The following is a 7,099-nucleotide window of genomic DNA, read 5'->3' as shown; positions in this document are numbered from 1 at the left end:
GACTATAAGTGAATGTGAGGCTTCTTTCTGGCTAATGGAAATCTTCTCCAGTTAGATTGGGATGATGGTCGTACAACTGTGAAAATTTACTTAAGTCATTGAATTGTACACGCAAAACAAGTGAATTTTATTATATGTAAATTATGCCTCCATAAAGCTGTTAAAAAAAGATAAAAGATATCTAGCAACATTTTTTTTAATTACAAAAATACCCAAGGTGCTAAGCATAGTATACATAAGGTAAAAGCTAATTTGGGGTGTTGCAGGAGGAAGTATATGCAGTTAAGGAGCAAAAAGAATTTTAGGAAATCATCTGCTTTGTATTCTCAAAAAAAATTAAAGAAAAATTGTCTCTATGAAAGACATTTAAAGGTAAGATCATAGAACAGACTGGGGAAAATTGAGTATAGATCCAAAATCCCTTTAAAGAAATCCATGAGACCAATCTGTTTAAGAATGCAGGATTTTTTGAATTTTAGAAAGGTAGTATGCGGCATTTTCCATAATTACATAACACCCCCAACAGGGTATGTGGCAGCATCTCATAATTAAACATATTAATATTTCTTTAGTGAAATGTATGAATATTCATATTAAGTAGGATAAATGCAAGGCTGTAAATAGACTCATGTCAGCTCAGGTCTGGATTTGCCACCCAGTGAGTTTGCTACAAACTTCAGAATATGCTTTGCTTGCCAGACTTTTGGATCTCAGGATTGGAGAACTGGGGCTGTGGTTCATATTGTTATCACACACATCGTGACTTTGCCCTTCCTTTCTCTCCTTCTTTTTCCATGTCATAACTCTAGGGACTGGGACAGTATCTCCCAAGGGAGAGCCTGTAGTTGCGGACCAAGCTTGAGGTTAGATTGGAATTTTTTGCCCTGTCACTACTGAGCTTAGATGAGAGTGAGCTAGTGAATGAAAAACAGAGTAAAATGGACATTTAAAATTGGAAATACTGTTCAGGATGAGATGGACAAAGAGGAAAGAACCAAACTTTTTTTTAACATAGGATAACAGATAGATAGTGTACCCTTAAATAATAGCACAAAAGCACAGGCAGCAGAAAAAGATAATTTTCAGGTTAGATTCATTAATAAGTTCTGTATTATTTACTTGGTTTGTTTTCTATTTGTTTATTTCAAACTTACTTTGCAGAAGTTTTTGAATCTTGCAAATGATTTACCACCTGCCCTTTAAGCTCTCTGATGCACACTCAGTGAGTGGCCCCATCCTTCCATCTCCCCTATGGGACCCTGGCACAACAGGAGTCCAGGGTACTTGTCACCATGCTCAAGAAAGTGTGGCAACCGGGCGCAGTGGCTCACGCGTGTAATCCCAGCACTTTGGGAGGCTGAGGTGGGTAAATCACGAGGTCAGGAGATCAAGACCATCCTGGCTAACACAGTGAAACCCCGTGTCTAGTAAAAATACAAAAAATTAGCCGGGTGTGGTGGCGGGCGCCTGTAGTCCCAGATACTCGGGAGGCCGAGGCAGGAGAATGGCGTGAACCCGGGAGGCTGAGCTTGCAGTGAGCTGAGATCGTGCCACTGCACTCCAGCCTGGGGGACAGAGCGAGACTCCATCTCAAAAAAAAAAAAAAAGTGTTGTGATAAGTGATGTGACTACAGTCTAGTGACAGTGATGTGACAGCCTACCATGGCCAGGTGGACCATAATGTACACCCCTGAGTTTCAGAGGAGCCCTGTTCCACTACACTCCAAACTCCTTGGGGGCGGATACCTTGTCAATGTTCTCTCTCCAGACCCCAATGAGCTGCTCAAAAAACACGTGGATTAATCAAATATATGACAGGACAAATAAATCAAATGTCAAGTAAAAGCGGTTTGATAGTTTACTATTTTGCTGATTGCCAACCCTTGCTCTAGGATCAAAAACTAGTTCATAGGAAGGGTGCTTTTCCTTGGGGTCTCCTCCTTCTCCCTCAAATGATACGGGTTCTTTGAACCATCTGCTTCTCTTTGTTGGGTTGATATCCCACAGCCGTAGCTGCTGGAGGCAAGCTGACCCTGGGGATGAATGGAACTGTATGCTCTTGTCCTAAAAAATGAACATAGCTTCTTTTTTATATGTAATTATTTAATGATACAGGAAATTTACATGTTATGAAACAAGCTGGTTATAAGTAGTTGATAGAAGATTACTTCATTTTTGATAAAAAGTTAAAGAGCATGAACATGCATATAAAAATTAGATTATGTACAAAATACCAATAGTATTTACTTCTGTGCAATAATTAAATATTCTTCCCTTTTCATCTTTTTAGAAACATTATTTCTGAAATAAAAAAGGAAAACATGATCCTGGAGAGAGTTTATTACACACCAGGAATTAGGAATCCAAGAAACCAAGCCAGGAGCCCAGCAGTCAAGGTTGGAAACCCAAGACAGGTCCCACCAGGGTGATGAGGGTCAAGCCCAGAAATGAAGATTGTTCTCTTCTTTTCCTACTGGAATGTTCTTCACCAAACAGTTCCCTCTACATTTAATGTTCTCAGTGCACTTACGTTTAATGGGATCCTGTGATTAACCTGCACAAGAGCAAAATGATGCTAGCAACTTTGGTTTTAAATTGCTACAAAATGTACTATTTTGTAGTTACATACTATACAAAACACACTCGAAGTCAAGTGCTCCTACAACAAAAAAACCCATCTGACTAAATCACCGATTTTGGTGTGTTTTTTTTGTAATTTTGTTCATTTTCAATCTTCATGGAAAATGCATTTTTTTGCTTCAGGGCCTAGAAGAGGTAATTTTTCTCAAAAAGAAGCTAACATTAATATGTGCTGGGCACTGTCTGATGGCTTGGCTTTAAGTCCAAGGTAGTTGGTGGCCTTGTCTTCTAAGTACTCTGTAGAGCGAAAAGGCTTACCAAAATCCAAACCACCTTGAAATAAAGAAATCCGAATGAGGAACATCACCATTCTTTGTGTTTTTTTTAAAGTCTTTGCTATGTTACCAAATGAAGAAATGCAGTATATTACACCTCTATTGATGGAAATGAGGCACTATATTACACCACTATTGATGGAAATGAGGCACTATATTATACCTCTATTGATGGAAATGAGGCTCAATCATCTCAATTTCACCCTTTTCCTACCCCCCACCTGTCGAATGTTACGACAGCTAGTGACACTTCATACAAAATACCTGAGAAAGGCTCATTGCTTTAAAATAAAAAATCTATAAAAGCAATGCCACCCTAATCCTAAGGTGCTTCTTAGGTATTTCCCAAATCTCTTTGCTCTTTTATACAGCGGCATTTTCAGGAGCAGTCATGAGATACTGTCAAGGTTCACGAAATAACTAAAAATGAAAAATAACCTTAGACTGTTTTCTGCATTACCACCAGCTGCCTGGTACACTAAGTCACCTTTTACAGGAGTTAACACGGCAATCCATGCCACAAAAATCTTCACATAGCAAGAAGGAAAGGTATAAAAAGAATTATATTAAAACAACAACATATATTTGTGTGTATGTGGTGGGGGGATACTTAAAATATTCTATAATCACAAGAAAGACCAGAGATTTCTTGCTTTGCCCCTGGGCAACCAAGAAATTTAAAGCCTGTTTTATATCCCAAAAATAAAAAAGAGACTTGATAGAAGTAACAGTGCTCAGTGCTTGCAACCCAAGTCAATTTATAGAAATCTTGTATAAATTCAAGGGGGAAAAAATTCATTTTAGGACGAAGTTATTCAAGATGAAAGAAAGGCGTGTCTTCAGTGAGAGAACTGTCTGCTGTCAGATGATTTCTTGCTAATGTGTTTAAAGATTTTGGACTTCTCAACTTTCTTGGTTTTCTGGTAGCCAAATTCACCACCGCCTCCTCACCTTTTCTGCTTGCCTTCATTGCTGTTGACGTTAAGATCAACAAAGGGAGGCACCTTGAAACCAAATGACAGAGCAACTTATCATTAAAGATCTGTTTCAGAGAATGGGAATCATAGGCTCGTGTGTATGTCTTATATGCTTCCTGGGCTGACTTATGAAGAAAGTAGTTCTTTTCAATCAATTTCTCAAGCTGAGACTGAATGTCAGAAATTTTAGACCAGGAAAAGTCAAATTCACTTAATGGAACCTTGGTTTGTTTCAAGTAGTGAAGGAACCCCATTTCTTCTGGGCACAAAATGAGCAAGGCGTGCCCTCTCCCATTTAGACCTCTGGCTGTTCTGCTTACACGATGAATATATTCCTCAGCATCATCCAGAGGGTCATGCTGAACAATCCACTCGACTTCAGGAATGTCCAGTCCTCTTGCTGCCACATCCATACACAATAGTATTCCTGAATCTGCGTTGCAGAACTGGAAGAATGTGGTTGTATGCTTATTTTGCTTTCGCATTCCATGAATGGCCAAGACAGGCAAACCCATGTAGTTTAGCAACTCATAGTGATATTTCACAGACATACAAGATGAAAAGAAGACCATAACCTTCTTCTTTCAGTTCTTCTTAAGGACAGTAAAGGGCAGAAGGAATCTTTTTTCAGAGGGACAAACAACGTATCCCTGCTCAAGACCATCCACTGTTGCATTAGCTTTATCATCATCACCGCCAACATACAATGGCTCCTTTTTTTCAGAGAAATCCTTGCCAGGTCTTCAACTTTTTGAGTTTGGGTGGCAGATAAGAGCATAGTGTGTCTGCTTGTTGGCAAAAGTTTAATAATTTGCTTTAATTCCTCTTCAAACCCAACATCCAAGATTCTATCAGCTTCATCAATAACCAGACATTGTAGGTTTTTATACATAAACCCTGGAGTATTCTGCTTATAGTCAAGCAGACGGCCTGGTGTGGCCACAATGATGTTGATCCCATTAGCAAGTTTCTGTGCTTCAGCAGATGTGTTACCGCCACCCATTATCAACCCATAGGTATGCGTGTGGTGAGTCATTAGCTCCTTAAAAACACCAAAACTTTGCATGGCTAGTTCTCTAGTAGGTGAGAGAATAAAGACCCCTGGTCTATTCGTGGGCATGAACTTTAACTTAACAGTGAGTTCAACTGCAGGAATGAGAAAAGCCAGGGCTTACCACTGCCTGTTTTTGCAGCTGCTAGAAGATCCCTGCCTTCCAGGAGTGGTCTGATATTTTATGCTGAATTTCAGTCATGTTCGTAAAGCCCATTTCTTTTATTGCCTGCAAAGTGTTTTCATTGACAAGATTAGATAGAGAAGCAAACGAAGTATCCTCAAAAGCACCTGTCAGTCTCAGGGGCAGGCTGGGCACCTCACTGTCATCTTCCTCATTATCTGGCTTCTCCACATTATTTTCTGTTTCTTTGGGAGTCTTGGCACTTTCTTCTTGAGATTTCCCTTTGTTTTCAGTTTTTGCTTTTTTTTTTTTTTTTTTTTGCATCAGGCCCAGCATCATTCACCATTTTTCTCTTTTTCTTCTTTTTCTTTTTTGATTCTGAATTGGGAGACTGCATTGCTGTCTCTCCATTTGTTAATACAGTGGATTTCTGGGGAGATTTTTGAACTTTTACATTTTCCACTGTTTCTTGAGACACATCTCCATCTTGAGCTTCTGATAACCCCACATGCATAGAATGTTTTGATTTTTTTAACCTTTCCACCTCCCATTGTTTCTTCAGACACATCTCCGTTTTGAGTTTCTGATAGGGTCAGATTTGAGGCCCCTGGCAACTTTAGGTTCCAGTGTGCATTTTGAGGTTCCGCTTCTTGATCTTCTTGCTCAGGAGTTTCATCAGCACGTGAGACATGCTGTCCAAGAAGTGCCAAGACCACAGTGCCACACAGTACAGCTACTCAGCTCTCAGGGCTCACGTTGCACACAGCTTCTTAATACCTCACTCTCATTCAGGGAGTCGCTAACCAAAGGCAACACTAGAACAGAATGTGCACTTTTATCTTCAGGATATTCTCATCACCCTGACCAAGTTCACTAAGTTATAGGGCAAGGCAGATCTTAATTTTCTACATGAGAAGTGTTTAGAGACTAGAGTGGGGGCAGGTAGGGGACTTGTGTTGGTGCCAAATCTCCACAGCAAGCAAATAATTTGTGCTTTCACTGTCTATTTATCTGGGTTGTCTTGGAGACACTGATGAAACTAGAGGGACTGTTGAGGCCTCCCCAGCCAAGCTGTGGCTGCTGCTTTAGAGAAAAGCAGCCTACTCCGTTCACAGGCTGAAGGCATTTAGATAGAGTGCCATTATTCAAAGTATCAGCTTTTTCCTTTGAGCTTTGTTTACCTTATCATCATGCCCCCCTACACACATAAACTCCCAAAGTCATAGGCTCTCAGATTCAGACGAGGCCCTTAAGAAGAAGAGAACACCGACCTGTGGTTTTAATACACTCTCTAATGTAACTTCCACGATGGGAAAGCTAACATTTATAGGGTTTCTGATATATGTCAGGCATTTAATGCATATACATACACTTTACTGATATTATTGCATATCCTTACAACTACTCAGCTCAATCTTCCCCTCCTTTCTGTGGAGAAGAAAACCGGGAGTCAGAAACATCCTGTGGCTTCCACGAGGCACACAGTAAGTGTTATAATGAGACAAAAACCCAGAGAAACTCCTAGGTCTGTGTTCCTTCACTAAGTCTGAGACCCCGTGGCCTGCCAAGGGGCTGAGTGAAAATCGCTGTCCTTGAAGGTTTTGCCCATTGGCTGTGTGCCTGGCTCCAGGAGGCCTCAGAGCTCAGAGGGAACTACTGTTGTTCAGGCCAGCCCTCCAGAAGTGAGGATGGATCCAGGTGTCTCCCCGCGATGAGCACTTCTCCCTGCAGGGTGAGGACAGCAGAGCATGAGGTGAGGGGAGATAGCCACCAATACATGCAGATGATACATGCAGTTGATTATTTGGTGGCTGCAAAAGTGGGAGAGAAATAGCTTTGTCTTTTCAGATCTATGATTCCGAAGCTTGTACCTGAAAAAGCTGCTCATCTCTGTTCCTCAGCTTCTGAGAGGAGAGTCGTTTTAGGTGGAAGACAGACAGGTCTGTACAGGATGGACTGGGAAAACCTCCTGCCCTCCCTACCTGCCCCTCTGACTACCAGAGCCACAAATACCTATCATTTTCCCTCCCTC

General features: G+C 40.9%; 1 pseudogene; it reads right to left on the bottom strand.

Annotated features, from left to right (window-relative positions):
- Nucleotides 1–3,709: 3,709 nt before the first annotated feature.
- On the bottom strand, nt 3,710–5,851 carry LOC129481762 (ATP-dependent RNA helicase DDX18-like; annotated as a pseudogene).
- Nucleotides 5,852–7,099: the final 1,248 nt, after the last annotated feature.

This window comes from Symphalangus syndactylus, chromosome 5, assembly GCF_028878055.3.
Source record: "Symphalangus syndactylus isolate Jambi chromosome 5, NHGRI_mSymSyn1-v2.1_pri, whole genome shotgun sequence".
NCBI lineage: Eukaryota > Metazoa > Chordata > Mammalia > Primates > Hylobatidae > Symphalangus > Symphalangus syndactylus.
The sequence above is the reverse complement of the archived record's forward strand: the minus strand, read 5'-3'. Positions and strand labels throughout refer to the sequence as shown.